This window comes from Myodes glareolus, chromosome 17 (genome assembly GCF_982192425.1).
Source record: "Myodes glareolus chromosome 17, mMyoGla1.1, whole genome shotgun sequence".
NCBI classification, from domain to species: domain Eukaryota; kingdom Metazoa; phylum Chordata; class Mammalia; order Rodentia; family Cricetidae; genus Myodes; species Myodes glareolus.
In genome coordinates, this window is record NC_142042.1 from 17,920,401 (window position 1) to 17,938,120 (window position 17,720).

A 17,720-nucleotide genomic window follows, 5' to 3' on the forward strand; every position below is an offset into this window, starting at 1 on the left:
CTCTAGTCTCTCTCCCAATTGCCAATGGCATACTCTTCAGGCACACACACACAAAAATTAATCAGAAAATGGTTTGGTAGATGAAATCAACAACAAAACCAGTACTAAGCCAGACTGAGAAAAACAAATCTCTCTTGTCTTCTCTTTTCTCTTTTCTTCTCTTTTCTTCTCTTTTCTTCTCTTTTCTTCTCTTTTCTTCTCTTTTCTTCTCTTCTCTTCTCTTCTCTTCTCTTCTCTTCTCTTCTCTTCTCTTCTCTTCTCTTCTCTTCTCTCATTTGTGGTTCCTAGATCCAAATCTTCAGAGAGGAGATAGACTGGAGTAAACACCAAAACCATACCTTGACTTACTAATAAAAACTTACTACAAAGTAAATCTCCTGTATAGAAACGGGCCAATAATAAAAATGCTCAATATTTAAATGTACTTCTTTCAAGCTGTTTCTCTCTAAAACCTTTGGACTAGCTTCAGAAAGTATTTAATTTATTGTTGACTTAGATTTAAGTATATGAAAGAGTTTCACAACTTTTATTTCATTTAAAATGACAATCAGATTTTTCACAGTTTTGCAATGAAAACTTCCTCCTGTATTTTTTCTTTTCATTTCTTTCCTTTGGTTTTCTATTTTTGAGACAGGTTTTTTTCTACAGCTTTGGAGTCTGTCTTGGAACCAGCTCTTGTATACCGGACTGGCCTCAAATTTAAAGAGATCTACCTGCCTCTGCCTATCAAGTGCTGAGATGAAAGGTATGTGTCCCCACCACCTGGCTTGGATTTTGTTCTTTTTAAACCCCAAGGTGGATATCTGAGTTTCCTTTTTATAGCTGTGACAAATCACAACTAGTAGAGATATGGGCCTGACGTTGCAGAGTGTTAGGCTATGTTCAGGTGGAGCAAATACATAGTGTTAGGAGCAACTGAGAGTTCACTTTATAATCTATAATCAGGAGGCACTAGACTAGGAGTGTTGTGTCTTTTGAAATCTCATACTTGCTTAGAGTGACAAATATTCACCACAGGCCATATTGTCTAACTGTCTGCAAACTGTTCCACCAATAGGAACAACGTTTCAAACTTACTAGCTTCCTGGGCCCTTCCCAAGCACACCATTACTATACCTGTTTCCAAAGCTGCTGCCATAGCCACAGCTAAAAACAAAACCAAAAAACAAGAACAACAACAAAATACAAGTATTATTGCTCAAACTGAAAGTGGTTTTCATGCTACACGTAGTAAAGTATTTGGCATTAAAATTACACTTTTACAGGACTCACAGTCTGTATCTTTCCACATTAAAATACTGTATTTGTCTGTTATGTCTCTACTCTTGAGCATGTCGTTATTTCCTTACTCATTTGTATTTCTGTGTTCATTAGGAAGCATGTATTTGATTCTCAGGAGACAACTTTCAGGAATTGGGTCTCTATTTCCACCATGTAAGATCCAATGAGGTAATTGAGATAATCACATATTCTGGCAAGAACCATTACTAGCTGATGTGTTTCATGTTACAATCACATTTTTCTTCCATATCTCACAACAGAAGCAATTTGACCAATGCACTGTTACAAAGTCTGCACATTGCAATTTTCACTGTGAGAACATTTTGGCTTTGACTATGGATATAACTGTAGCATCTCATCCTACAATTAATACCTTCTCAATTTATCTGCCTAAAACTACCCTGTGTGGTTTTTCACTTTCCTTTATCTAGCCTTTTTGAAGTATTTCATTACTCAGTTTTTATCATCTTTAATTACTAACTCTTTTAGGCCTTATTTTTCACAGTCTCTGATTCCACTCTCCATAGTGAATCAATACCGTTGATATAATGTAAGTAACCCATTATCTATCTTCCTGTAAGTAACCATACTAACAATGTATTATTTAACCCAGATGGACTTTGGTTCAATCATGATTTGACTGTATCATGGATTTCCTATCTGGTATTAATTCATCAATAGATGTGTGTTCCTTCTTTCAGGAAAATTCTTAATCACAATAATAACACAGTTCTATTCATACTTATGTCTGTATAACATAATATGATAATTCAAAATGACTCATAAAACTAACAGAAAAATTAACATACAGACTTACAGATGAAAATGATAAAATAGTTTATAATATAACGTTAGATACAGATATAATGTTCCTAAATCACAATCCATAAAATAAATGATTGATAAGTTGGATTTCATCAAAATTAGGAACATTTCCATTGAAAGACTCTGTTCAGTGGATGAAAAATCAAAATGATGGTTAGGAGGAATATTGAAAATCAAATGTCTGATAAAACAGTTACAAAGTCAAGCACTTCTCAAGAATCATTGATATAATTAATAACATACACCATCTTAAATTTAATGAGATTGTGATAGTTAATTCTCATTTTCAACTTGACTCGATCTAAAGTCAAATATGGGACAATTCTCTTGATGCTATTGAGGAATTTTCTTGTCTAGGTAGAAACAAATGCAATGATCCCCCCTACCTGTTGACAGCTCAGATATAAGGAGGTCAAATGCAAGGCTTCTGCTGTGTCCTTGTTTCCCGTCACCTTCCCTTTGGAATTGCTTTTACTATTTTGTTGCTACAGCTACTGGTATGCAACAGCTTCCATTTGTTATGACACCAGAAATCAGCTTTTGAACCACCAAATGTTGACTGAGGAAGAGTGAGCGCTTGGAGAATCTTTAGGTCTTCAGTACAAGATTGGAACTGCCTCATCTAGCCTCATGAACTGCATAGTTTGTCTAACTGTGGATGTTTAGGCCAACCTGCAAAATGTACCTACAGCCACATAAAAAGCCTAGGGAAAGAGTCTGAACTTTCTGGTCCCAGTTTCCAGAATCTTGAGATTTACCTCTAAGATATCCACTCAGAGCTCTATTCCCTATAAGCACAGACTACTTGTTCATTTCTCAGCTGTTCAGACCCAAATAATCAAACAAAACTATATTAATTCCAACATTATTTTGCCAGTAGCTTAGGAATATTTCTAGTTATCTCTTATATCTTAAATTAACCCATTTCTATTAGTCTATGTATCACTACCGGGCTGTGGTCTACGAGTAAGATTCCAGTATTTTCTCCAGTATTTTCTCCTTTGGCAGCTACATGTCTCCTAGACTTTTACCTACAAAATAATTAATCATTAATAACTCTCTGCTGTGGGACAATGGCCTATACCCTGTCAATTGTATTTTAATAAAATGCTGATTGGCCAGTAGCCAGGCAGGAAGTAAAGGCAGTAGAACAGGCAGGAAGTAGAGGACGGGCAATGAGAAAAAAATTCTGGGAGAGGAAAGAGTCAGTCTGCAGTTGTTACCCAGACAGAGAGGAAGCCAGACACAGGGCAATCAAGATGTGACTGTCTCCCTGAAAAAGGTACCAAGCCATGTGGCTAACACAGACAAAGATTATGAATTAATATAAGTTATAAGAATTAATTAATAACAAGCCTGAGCTACTGGGTCAATCAATTTATAATTAACATAGACCGCTGTCTATTTCTCTGTGACTGAATGACTGCCTGACCAGGAAGGACCGGATGAGACAGAAAACTCGGTCAACAACTCTCAATACCAAGAGTGCATCTCTGTATGCCACAAGGACTGCTGCTTGTAGTCTTGTGGAAAATTATGGCAGCATAGCAAACTTTCTTTACACCAAACTGGACAGTATCTTTGAAGTTAAACATAACAACTAGCATGTGCCTATGTCATTTCAATTATTAGTATTTATACAGAAGAAATAAAATCATTTATCCACAGCAGAATTTACAGACTAATATTCTTAACAGTTTCATTTGTAGTATCCCTACACTAGGAACAACCTATAATTCAACAGGTACGGGATAAACAAAGTGTGCTATTTAATATTTAAAAGAAAAATTACGAATACAAGCAACAATCTTGATGTATTTCAAATTAACTATGAGACCTAAACTTAACTAGATGACAAAGAGAATTTGCTATATTATTCCATTTTTACACAACTTTAAAAAAATGAGAACTAATTTGCAGTAGTTGGATGCAGAATAATGTTTGTCATTTGAATGAATACTGGGAGAAAATGTAGCAGAAAAAGCAAAAACAATTATTTCAGTCTGGCTGTCAATGGGAAAAAGGCAAAAGCTCTTTGAGACTTTCAAACTCAAACTAATTTAGATGGAAATATTAAAAATAGTTCAGCTCTGATGGGAAGAAACTGATAGAGAGAGAGCTGGTAAGATGGCTCAGGGGGAAAGTTTCTTACTACTAAGCCTGAAGAAGTGAGTTTGATCACTGGAATTTACGTAGTGGAAGGAGACAACTGACTCCTACAGGTGATCTTCTGAACTCTACTCATGTTACATTGCATGAAGATGCTCACAGGTACACAGAGAGACAGACACACACAGACACACAGACAGACAGACAGACAGACACACACACACACACACACACACACACACACACACACACAATAGGAAACAGAAGCCTTAAAATTAGAAGTCAAGAGAATGAGTTTGAAGATTGGGCAGTTGAGATATGAGGTTATAAAGGATAGCCTGGCTAAATTTTGTTGCAGAGTGATGTGGCAGGTGCCACCTAAGTTCTGTATAATGAAGCTATGTGCACTTAGAATGTCTTCTGGTGCTTTGTATTGTCAGGCCTGTCATCAAAGCAGGATTGTGAGTTCCAGGCCATCATCAACTGACTTTGCTACCCTTAGTGTTTCAGTGACTTTTAATACTTATGCGGAAATATCATAAATCTTAGATAACACCCATGGGCCTTTCTATATTTTTTGATGTCTTTGTTGTGTCTGCACTGCTTTTTCTTTATTCTTGCCTGTCTTGGATTGTGAGTATCACCCAGTAGACATTAGTCACTCTGATTGGACATTCTTGGCATATGGTTCTATTATTGATGTAGTTTGCCACATCATTTCTGACCTCTCAAGAGGATTGAGTCTCGATTTTCTAGGCTCATTCAAAGAAAAACAATCTCAAACCTTCTGCAAAGCAGCTCTTGTCTACAATTTCTCTGGCCTTTCTCTGCAGTCTTTTCTTTTTATCCTAGTAACCATAATAGCTCACACCCAATAAAAATATTATAGCCAATCAACAAAAGAGGCTGAGATTTTCTTGCTGTAATCATATTTTTTGTAAATTTTGCTTGTGATATTATGACTCACTGTTACCACTAAACATCTGCAGTTGACATCATCTCATGTATAATTTTAGTACATGTCAATTTTATAGTAATATTACAAGTACATGCATTAATAGAGCACAAAGTAGCTCTCTGAACTAAAAGAAAAATGAAAAGGAGGGAGAGGGAATTCAGAACATTGTGTAGTGATTCTATAGCAATGATTCTGTGATGCTGTCTATCTGAGCAAAACCCACTTTGTAAGAGCCTCATAAACATGGGAAGAATTATAACTAAAAGTGATCTACAGAGAGAAAGATGAACGAGGGGAGGAGTGTCTGTTTCAGAAGATCAGCTCCATCCAGCCCAGAAGTTTTCTGTTGATTCCCTCTAGATGCCTATGGCATTAGCAATGCAACAAACATACAGAGAAAGGAGCAGCGCTGGGGATCAGAGACTCAGATTCATGTTTGACCTTTGCCATTAATTGCTGAGAATATGTAGATAGATAATTGAGTCTTAGTTTAATTATCTATAATATGACAATAATTAAACTTGTGCTATCTACTTGCTAGACATCAAAATGATTAATTTCTGTAAGATTATCAACTATAATATATTTCTCTGAAGATTTTTTTATTGTTGATAGGTAACTAACAATAAGACTGTCAAATAAAGAGATCAAGAATATAAGAAATATCTTAATATTAATATCTGTCTTTGCATTGAAATTGGAGCCATTCCTTTATTTTTTGCTGATATGCGGAGGGTCACTGAAAACTTGTGATATTTGAAAGATGGATATATAGCCGTATTTCTAAAATGTGAATATATGCCTGACTGCTTCAAATATTTATTACAAGGCAGTTATCATATTGTCTGGGGATAGAAAACTGCTGTAATTCTTAGTATGTTTAAAATAATAGTTTAAAATATCAAATAAAAAGTGTCAGGTAGACCTACGCTTTTCATTTTGTACTTATAGTTTCTGTGATAATAATATCTATACACTACGGAAAATTATTCTTTAGTTCTTTATCTTATTTTCCTTCATGATGTATCCACTCCAGGGCCAACAGACTTTATGTGTCACAGTCTTATAAGGAGGATCAGAGCTGAGCTATTGCTCTGACTCATGGTGGCCACTGTAAACTCTTATGGGTCTCACAATACGATTTCAGTAAAGACACCTTTCAAAGAGAAGGGTAGCTTTAGAAATATGTTAATATGTGGTTCTTATGGTAATAAATTTGAAACATTATTGGCTGAGCTGACAAAGCCCTGTACAGCCTGGTGGAGAACAAGAATAGCTCTGTCACCTTAGGGTTCACCTACAGGTTTCATTAACGCTGACATTGTTTTTTCGGGTTAAAGGCTTTGGAGACATTCTATAGTCTTATAACAGTAGGTAAAATTTCTGAATGCTTATCATTATTATTATTATTATTTTGACTTTTGGTGTTCCTTATTGCAACTATAATACAGAAAGAAAATAAAATTATAGCAAGTAACGATAGAATCACATTCTGTGTCTAGGCAGCAGGAAACTTTCTTCTGGGAATTAAGGAATGCTCTGTCCTATTTAACGGAGCATATGGACATGGTGTATACTATTATTGTAGTCTTCTTTTCCTATTAAAATGCTAATGAATAAAAAGGGATTTTATTTTTATTAAGGAGGTTAGAGGTACAAGTGTGGGAGAATGAATTAAAAACAAACCTACTGGGATAAGATAAGAATTGTAGACATCTGCATGGTTCTTCCTGCCACATATCAAACTCGCAATCACACATCCACAGGGAAGAGGAGTATTAAAATACCAAAGAAAACAGCAGCCAGTCTTGGAAAGAAGAGTAAGCTGTACCAAAAGGGCTCAGGAAAAGCAAACAACTTTCTTATTCTATTCAGAATCATTGTTGATATTTATAAAACCCCGAGGCAAGAATAGTGGGTGGTTTCATTTTTTTTCTGCTTGTCATTTTAAAATTTTACTATATTTAAGAAACATAAAATAACACTATTGTTATGCTGAACTGGGCTTTTTCCACATGATAGGGATTTTGTTGTTATTTGTTCCTCGGCCTTCCTTCCGTCCTTCCTTCCTTCAGTCCTTCCCTTTCTCCCCCACTCCCTCCCTCTGTTCCTTCCTTCGTTCCATTCTTTCCTTTGGTTTTTCATATTTGCCTTTGGCTAATTCCATATTTCTCTGTCTCCCTCTGCTTACAAAAGACTTTCAGAACCTGGCCTTGTGGAAATTTCCTCTTGGATCTATTCTTTCTTTTCAGATTTCCAGGTACAGTAGGCACTTCCATGTTACAGTCATTGAAATGGAAAAATTAGATAACCCTCAACAGATGATTTTATGTTTTTATAAATTTAGTCAGAAAGTTAGGGACTAGCACATCTAAAAATAAAATGTTTCTGTGCTTGCAGTGAGCTTCTTGCCTGACAAACACTGCTGCTTGTGACTATAAACAAAGGCAATAAGCAGGAAGGGACTATGCTCCTTCTCCAGGTCTAGAGCTGAAAGGAATATGGAGATCTGGGCAGAGATGGGAGTCTTCAAAGACCAGGTCTGAGACAGGAGGATTGCATGTCATACATATGTGTTCATATTTACTAAACAATAGCAATCACACAAAGTCAAATATCATATCTAAAATTCATCCTTAAAAGTTAAATTACTTTAATTGCAAACACTTTCCTTTTCACTACCATTGTAACCTCACAATTACGAATTTTTAAAAATACTCTTATGAAATAAATTGATTATCCAAATATCTATCCTGTGGATGTCCCACAAATTCAAAAAGTGCACAGCAAAAAATGATGGATTCTATCTTGATGTTTTCTCATGCTCTATCCATTCTCCTGGTACATGATAGATTTAACACAATTTCCAGACAAGGAAACTGAAATCTCTTCGTTTCTTTCCATTCCATGATCTACCAGCAACAAATCTCTCCTGCTGTTAATTAGTTCTGTGTCTTCCTAGTCATACTGCCCTTTTCTTTCTGAAAAATTGTCTTTAGCTTATCATGCTTCTAAAAATCCTCACTAACACCCATGTTTAATCGCTCTTTTCCCTCCACTGGAGGAGACACGACTGCCTGCAGTAGGAGAAGTCGAAGATGTTTTATGTTTAACGTTTCTCTCCTAGAACCTCTCTCCAGAGGTCCAATCTCTTGTACTTCACTCACCCTTCAGGAAAACAAAACCAAATAAAAGACATTTCAAGTTGCTTAGTTACCATATTTCTTTTACATTTTCAGCTTTTCTTTTAAAGCCTAGGAGATTTTTTTTTCTAACCCTTCATACTTTAGAAACAAGAATAACATTTACAGGCTATGTCAATGTTGCTTTGGTTAGGAAATCTTTGCAACTAATATATTTGCAATATATATATATATATATATATATATATATATATATATGCATATACCCAATATAGCCTACCCCTGTAAAATGAGTACTGCTTACGAATATAATCCAAAATACAAATAAACAGTAAAAATACTGTTGTATCAGCTCCTCTCGACTCAGCTGTGGCTCCTCCAAGACCAACATGATGAAAGCTTATGGATTGGATAAATAAGGAGCATCACCAATAATGCAACCCACATGGCAGGAATATTAAGTGTCATCACATTAATGATGAAAGACAGCAGATAATATCGTTAGGCCAGAGGAAGGAACAAGGGAGCATGCAAGAGAGAAAACATTATGCTGTTTCTTTTGAGTTGCAACCATACTGGAATTACTTTATTTTTAACAAATAGGGAAATTGAGGATATGAAATAATTGAGGAACTTTTTTGAATTTACATAGACAGCGTATTAAGCAGACAGGACTTAAAAACAGGAACCAGCGTTCCAGGATCCTTGCTTTTCTGACTTCTGTATTTAGGAAATATGTTGACTGTGTAACTGACTGAGGGCACAATGGCTGGTTTCGGTATCCTGTTTGCTTCTGTGGACTCAGGACATGACATTAAACTCTTTACACAACTGCACCTCATCCCCATCAGCTGTGTTCACTGTCCAGCCTGCTGCACGCCTCACACTCAGAACCGTACTCACTGCCCAGCCCTGCCTTTGCAGGTTGGTACCTCTGCCTCTGTGAATTGTGACTATGGACTTAGAACTTTCAGAGGAAAAACCAAACTGAAGGAGTTTGTGATTTAGTGGGTCTAGCAATATGGGTCAGTCTCCTTTCCAGAGACTGAATCCCAGTAAAAACAGAACAACAATTTACTTAAGAATAGTAAGAAAATAAAGTTCTTAATAGTAGCTAAATGCTACATTAAATGATAACATGACTCAAATGACAGCATATACACATTGCAACTTATATTTGAATAGCATTATATGTTGTTACAGTAGATATTTAAATTATACAATTGTTGAAATAATTTTACAAAAATTAGATATAGAATATCTACTCTTGGTGTGTAGGATGATTTTACTCAAAAAAAATGTTTGTTGAACTAAATTGTGAGCCACTGAGAGCTATGAATGCAATATTAAAATATGCATTATCTGTTCCAATATGTATAGTTATTTTTAGTAAAAGAGGAAATAAGAAAGGGACTGGGGAAGGAGGAGAAGAAAGGAGGATGAGGACAAGAAGAAAGAAGAAATGGAGATAAGGGAGCATGGACAAAAGGAAAGAGTGGTTAAGATTTGGGATTACTTTTATATACCAACACGATTGGGCTAAAAAATGCTCAGAATGAGAAAACATTGTTTATGACTTTGCCTTTGTGCTCCCATTAGATGTTAGTATTTGAATCAGTAGAGTTGATAAATCTCTCTCTTATCAATGTTTACTGAATGTCTTTGTAGCTGCAATAGAGCAGAAGGCAGAGCGAGGGACTATTTCCTCTCATGGATAGGCATCTTCAGCCTCTATATTTAGATCCTAATTCTTTCAGTCAGACATCAGTAGCCAGAGCTCTACCTGGCCTTCAGGCTTTGTAACTTAAACCAGGAATACCAGCAGCTTTCCAGGATGTGTGTACAAATGACATAGCGTGGAGCTTCATATCATTCAGACTCACAGCAACCATTTCCCTTAATTAAGCTCTCTTTTCAATACTCCATATGCCTCTTATTTTTTCTGTTATCTTAAAGGATGACTAACAGGAAAGTAAAGTCACAGGAGATGGCCTGTATCTATGGTACCATCTGCAGTGATTTTAATTGTTGAGAATTGAACTATTATGTACCTTCTCTATGCCTCAGTTTCCTCTCTTGTGAAATTCAGTGAAACACAATAATCCGTACCTAATGGAACAGTGTGCACTAAAATGAATTAGTTACATAAACCAATATAGAAGTGAAACCTACTTCCTTCCACATCCTTAGGATATGTTTTTACTATTACTATTATTGTTTTATTATATTAAGAGCTTTATGGCTTTAAGAAAGCTTTTAATTCATGGGATAAAGAAAAGACTTTCTTTATCTAGTGTTGAAGTTCAGGAGATAAAAATAAAACGGTAAAGAATTCAGCAGTAAACAGAAACAGAGCTGAGGAAAAAAACAGTGGAGGTAAACCAGACATCATCCAAAGGAAAATGTGCCAGCTATTTTTATAGGATGTTATTATCATTTGGACTTAAGGCGTGGAAAGAAAAATAATGCAGATATCAGTTTAGCTAAATAATATCTTTAGGTAAATTGGTAGATTTTGGGAGAGGAGCAGATTTTACAAACAAGATTTTAAACTCCCATTTCTTTGGGATTTAGAGGAGTACTGTTTTGATAGATTTATCCAGTGAGTGGGAAATCTGGTATAAAAAGCATATGCTGAGTTTGGTATTTCTATTGATCGAGAAGCCAGCATATTGAGAGGATTAAAACTCACCAAATTAATGACAATGCTGAAATATAGATAGCTTAAAAAATGAAAAAACTTAGAAACTGGAAATCCTTTAGTGTCATCAGGCATCTTGAATCCAGTTTGGTAAATATGGTGAAAAGTAGTTCAGAAAGTGAACTGATTTTCAAAGTACAATATACCTTATCAGTTATAGTGCATCTAGTCCATGTGTTGCTGAAGAACACTAGCTAACATTCATGGTCACTGTCCACTTAGTGCTAATATGTACTCACATGAAGACAGAAAACACAATCAGGGAGGAAGCACTAGGAGGAAATGATGTCTGCAGGGATGGAAAAGGAGGCCTTCAATTAGCTGTGAGCAGCCAACAGGTTCAAATCCCAGTGGAAGGAAAACAGAATCAAGTCCCCGTGGTTTCTTTCAGAAGTCATCTGAGATATTGGTCAAAATAATTATAACTAACTTGTGGCTATTTTCTTTATAAAATGTGTATATTGCATGTTTCTTCTCATTTTGTATTATGGTTCATTCACTAGACTTACAGAGAAACAATGAGAATCTTAGTAAGATAAAGCTAATGATGGTAGTAAAAAATAAAATACACAAATGTATGCCTCTATGTTTCATGAAACATTAATTGAAAATGAGGTCAATAACTGTAATAGTATAGAAGGTGATTGTGTTGGAAATTCTTGACATGATAAGATCTGAAGCCGACTATGAGAAATGAAGGTTTGTGGAGGTCTGTTTGAGCTTTTCAAGAAATGATTACCAGAAGCTAAATAAGAAGGTGAACCTGAAGAAAATTATGTAGTTATCCTTCTGGATATTTGAAGTAGACAAGAGTGCCAGGCAACCTTGGGTGCACGGGGGTGGGAGGGTGGATGGAAGGGGAGAGGGCTAGAGGAAGGGAGTAGGGGAGGATTGGGGAAAGTTTGGGGGATTGGGATGGGGGGGAGGAAGGATGGATATGGGAGCAGGGAAGTATATATCTCAACGAAGGGAGCCATTTTAGGGTTTACAAGAGACTTGATTCTAGAGGGGTTCCCAGGTCTAAGGAGAGATCCCCAGATTGTTCCCTGAACAGCAGAGGAGAGGGTACCTGAACTGGCCTTGGCCCATAACCATACTGATGAATAATTTGCATATCACCTTAGAACCTTCATCTGGCGATGGATGGAGATAGAAACAGAGACCCACATTGGAACACTGGACTTAACTCCCTAGGTCCAAATGAGAAGCAGAAGAAGGTAGAACGTGAGCAAGGAAGGCAGGATCAGAGGGAATCATCACCCGACGATGGATGGAGATTGAGACAGAGACCCACATTGGAGCACTGGACTGAGCCCCCAAAGTCCAAATGAGGAGCAAAAGGAGGGAGAGAACATGGAGAAGAAAGGCAGGCCCGTGAGGAGTGCGTTCGCCCACTGATACAAGGGGACTGATCTAATGAGAGTTCACCAAGGCCATCTGGACTGGGACTGAACGAGCACGTGATCAAACCGGATTCTCTGAATGTGGTTCACACTGGGACTGTCTGAGAAGCCATTGATAATGGCACTGGGATTTATTTCCTCTGCATGTACTGGCTTTTTGGGATCCTAGTCTGTTTGGATGCTCACCTTCCTAGACCTGGAGGAAGGGGGGAGGAACTTGAACTTCCCACAGGACAGGAAACCCTGACTGCTCTTAGGGCTGGAGAGGGAGGAAGAGAGGGAGTGGGGGGAGTGGGAGAGTATTGGGAGGAGGGACGGAAGTGGAAACTTTTATAAATTAATAAAAAAGAAAAAGAAAAAAAAAGAAATGATTACTAGGAAGGAGATGACCTTCTAGGTCCTTTAAATGTGTGGCTAAGATATTTAAAGTGGTTCAAAGCAAAAGCAGTGTTCCTGTGTGCATTCACTCCTTGCTGAGTACATCTTTTATTGTGGTTGCTATTGCTGTCATTGTCTGCTGATATCAGTCTCCAGCTTTTTGGGTCTTCTAATGGGTACTGAAGACCAGTGATTCTCTAGGAATATCTCTGACGTTCAGTACCAGTTCATAGTTCTGAGCTAGCCAGCTTCATTGATTAATCAACTACGATATTCTACCTGTCCAGGAAGCTAAAGATCATTTTTTAATTACTCAGTTCCTATCTTGTAATCCATTCTAGTGATTTTCCATGAATATATATAGAGAGAGCATCTGAATCTTTCAGTAATTGATACAATGAGGAATGAAAAAAGAATATTTTAGGCAAAAATGAGGTCAAATTATATAGCTTTGAGGTAGGTGCAGTTGGATTCAGTGATCTGTACATGACCATTGGGACAGTGTGAGTAGGAGCGGGAGAGGAAGAGGAAAAGGGAGAGAGGGAGGGAGAGTAACATAAATGAATAGATCTGGGAAATTGAGAAAAGGGTGTGACCCAGGGTCATGTAGACTGCTCAGACTGGACCACTTTAAATATCTTAGCCACAATCCAGTGGCAAGGAGCAAGGATTAGTTACTCTATACTGAGTAGACAGAAGACAATGAAGTCATAAAAATAGAATTTCCAGGACTAGTGTTACAATTTAATAGAACCCCTCTTAGTATAGATTGCAGTGATCAGACAATAGGGAATGGAACTGAGGCACTTCTGAGAAAGAAGTACTCTTACTGCAAAATGCACCAGCTAGAGCATTACTTGGCCATGGGTGGGGTGTAGTCCCTGAAGCAAAGCATCAACAATTCATATGTATAAAAGCACTGTCGGTATGGTCTTAATTTAGATCTAATAAAATACTCTGCATGAATAATGAATACGAATGTGTTGATAATAATATCTATATTCCTTAGATGCCTACTGATTTTATATAGACTATTATAAATTGTCTTAATCAGAGCATTCTCAAAGAACAACTCCTATGCAATAGTGGGACTATAATTTTTCTTTATTAAAACTGGTTTATATCACTACAAATTGGAAGCTGTGCTGCAAGAGTGACCTCTAGGTGAAATATTTCCTTTTTCTAAAATGTAAGACATGAAATGTGGCCAACTTTCTGGAATAAGCCAGAAACTTTGTTAATGTTGCCATATTTCTGGTGTCTCCAAACTCTTTATATTTATTTCTGTGGGCTAAGGGAGGTCACGGTGAAGTAAGAATGGCCTGGAGTCTAAGTAAAGACTAGATCAACTCCTGTTGTCTATCGAATTCCATTTACTTAAGACTTAATTCTGGTAGCAGAGGAACTCTTGCAAAATTCTTGAGAGAGAAGAAGTACAAGCCTGTGTAATGCATCTCTTTTTGCTTGTTTGTTATCTTCTGCTAATATATTCTCTACATTAGAATGGGACACTCAAGCAATTCACACCTACAGGTTTTCACATGGACGTTGAAAAAGTTGATTTTTAAGTCAGTTTGAACAACTGTGATTTGAAATTATGTGGAGTTTTGCTTTGTCTTATTGTACTTTGTTTTGTGTGGTTGTTGTCTCTTAGAAGCCTGTTCCTTTCTGATGGGAAACAGAGAGAGAATGGATCTGAAAGAGAAGGTCGGTAGGGGGATCTGGGAGGAGGTGGATGGAGGCTGCAGTTAGGATTATAACAGAAAGAAGAATGAATTTCCAATAAAAAAGAAGAAATTATGTTTCTTATGAGCTTTTAGAATGAAATGCATTTAAAAATATTTTTGTTACTTCTTAGAGTTGTCAGTACAGTCAAGTTCATGATGAAAATGATCATCCATTGTATCATTTAGATATGCTGGAATATGCATTTGTGCCAATATTTCTATTGAATCCCTAGGCTGAAGGATGCTAGCTTTGTTCTGTGATTGTATTTTTGATATCACTATGTATTTTTTGCTAAAATAATCACAAAGTAACCAGTGTCAGCATAGTTTAGTGTCCTTAGAGATCCCTATTGCCTGTCCTCTACTTCAAGGTTAGTGCATTAATGTCAGGATGTTGCCCTGGTGACTCAGTCCAACTCCTTAGGTTGACAAAAATGTAAACCTTTCTAAAATCAGTCCTTAAACTAACAATAATTATTCTGCTGAACCAATTGCCTCCATCTAGAGATATCAAACTGAATGATGCAAATTAAATAAATAAATGACACAATTCTGTATTTCTTTCATTTAGATCTGGTCAACGAACGGAGCTGCTAGCCCAACAGTGGTGGCAGAAGCCTTCAATCACAGCACTAGGAAAGCAGGGGCAGCCAGATGTCGGTGAGTTCGAGGGCAGCCTGGTTTACAAGAGCTAGTTCTCAGACTTGCTCCAAACCTACAGAGAAACCCTTTCTTAAAAAACAAACAAATAAATAAATAAATAAATAAAAACAAAAAAGATATGGAGCTGCTTTAATGTTCTTGAGTTACCAACACGGTTCTACAAGGAAGCCTCTTTGTTTACTACAAGGGCCTGTTTTTTGTTTACTGATGTTTTCAAAATTTTCTATTGGTTTTATTTTATTTTATTTTATTTTATTTGATGATCTCCTTAACTTATATTCACTTCTTAGCTTTTCTTGCTTCCAAAATTCAATGTAACTAGACATAAATTTTCGTGCTAAATTAAGTAAAAACAATACTACTGTCAGGGGTACATGTTTGATGGAATTCTCCCACACTATTTACAAAATGATTCCTTATTTCCAGACAGCAGATAATAAAACAGTGACAGATATTATTTCATTCTTAGAGAGAAGTATTAAAAACTTCACCCTTAACAGAGTACAAAACATTGACCTGTCTTATTTTTATTATTATTAATTCTATAAAGCTGTACATTTTTCTCTCTCCCATGGTCCCCATGTTCCCAATTTGCTCAGGATATCTTGTCTTTTTATACTTCCCATGTAGATTAGATCCATGTATGGTCCTTATTGTTGTCTAGGTTCTCTGGGTTTGTGAATTATAGGGTGTTGTTTCTTTGTTTTGGTTTTGATTTTTGTTTGTTTTTGCTTTATATCTAAAAGTCACCCACTTATGAGTGAGTTGAGTGAGTACATATGATATTTTTATTTCTGGGTCTGGGTTATCTCACTCAATATGATGATTTCTATATCCATTTGTTCATCTGCAAATTTCAAGATATCATTACTTTTTCCTGCTGTGTAATACTCTGCTGTATAAATGTAACATGTTTTATTTATTCATTCTTTGATCGAGAGACATTTAGGTTGTTTCCAGGTTCTAGCAATGACAAAAAATGCTGCTATGAACATAGTTGAGCACATGTCCTTGTGGTATGATTGAACATCTTTTGGGTATATACCCAAAAGTGGTATTGCTGGGTTTGAAGAAGGTTGTTTTCTAATTATCTGAAAAATCACCATACTTATATTAAAAATTTGTACTCCCACCAGCAATGCAGAACTGTCCCCTTTACCTCCCCAGCATAAGTTGTCATCCGTGTTTTTATCTTGGTCTTTCTTACAGGTGTATGATGGAATCTCAGAGTTTTTTTGATTCACATTTCTCTGATAGCTAAGGATGTTGAGCATTTCCTTAAGTTTCTTTCAGCCATTTTAGATTGTTCTGTTGAGAGTTCTCTGTTTAGGTATGTATTCCATTTTTTTATTGGATTATTTATTCTTTTGATCACCAATTTCTTGAGTTCTTTGTGTATTTAGGAGAGTAGTCGTCTGTCTAATGTGGGGTTGGTGAAGTTCTTTTCTCATTCTGTAGGATGTCATTTTGTCGTCTTGACCATGTCCTTTGCTTTACAGAAGCTTTTCAGGTTCCGGAGGTACCATTCATTAATTCTGTCTCTCAGTGCCTGTGCTACTGTGGTTATATTTAGGAAGTGGTCTCCTGTGCCAATGCGTTCAAGTGTACTTCCTGCTTTCTCTTCTATGAGGTTCAGTGTGGTTGGCTTTATGTTGAGGTCTTTGATCCATTTGGATTTGAGTTTTATGCATGGTGATAGATATGGATCTATTTTCATTCTTCTACATGTTGATGTCCAATTATTCCAGCACCATTTGTTAAATATGCTCTCTTTTTTCCATTTTATATTTTTTGCTTCTTTGTCAAAAATCAGGTGTTTGTAGGTGTGTGAATCAATATCTGGGTCTTTGATTGTGCTCCATTTCTTCATCTGTCTGTTTCTGTGCCACTACCAGGCTCTTTTCAGTGAGAAATCTGTATGACAAGAACTTTAAATCTATGAAGAAGGAAAGAGAAGACACTAGAAAATGGAAAGGTCTCCCAAACTCTTGGGTAGGTAGAATTAACATAGTAAAAATGGCAATCTTACCAAAAGCAATCTACAGATTCAATGCAATGCCCATCAGAATCCCAGCAAAATTCTTCACGAACCTCAAAAAAACAGTACTCAATTTCATATGAAAAAGCAAAACAATTATGTACAATAAAGAAACTTCTGGAGGCATCACAATTAATGATATCAAACGCTACTACAGAGCTATAGTACTGAAGACCTATATTCTTGAGTAAACTGCAACCCCAGACTAATCTAGTGCTGTCTCTAATTCTTTATATTCGGTGCTACTGTTTGAGGTTAATCACATTGCTGTTGCTTCCAATGCATATTAAGAGTTTATACCTTCTAGCATGGGGAACAGGTTACCAAAAGCCAGCTAACCTTTTGGTAAGCCAGGGAGAGGTCTTGCTCCCACTGTTAGAATTCTTTCTAAGAGACCAAGCTACAGGATTGCCACTCAGATGTAAAGGGACTTGCTCAGTCCTACACAGGCTTCCCAACTGTTGGTTCAGCTTCTATGGGCTCCTAAGAGCTCA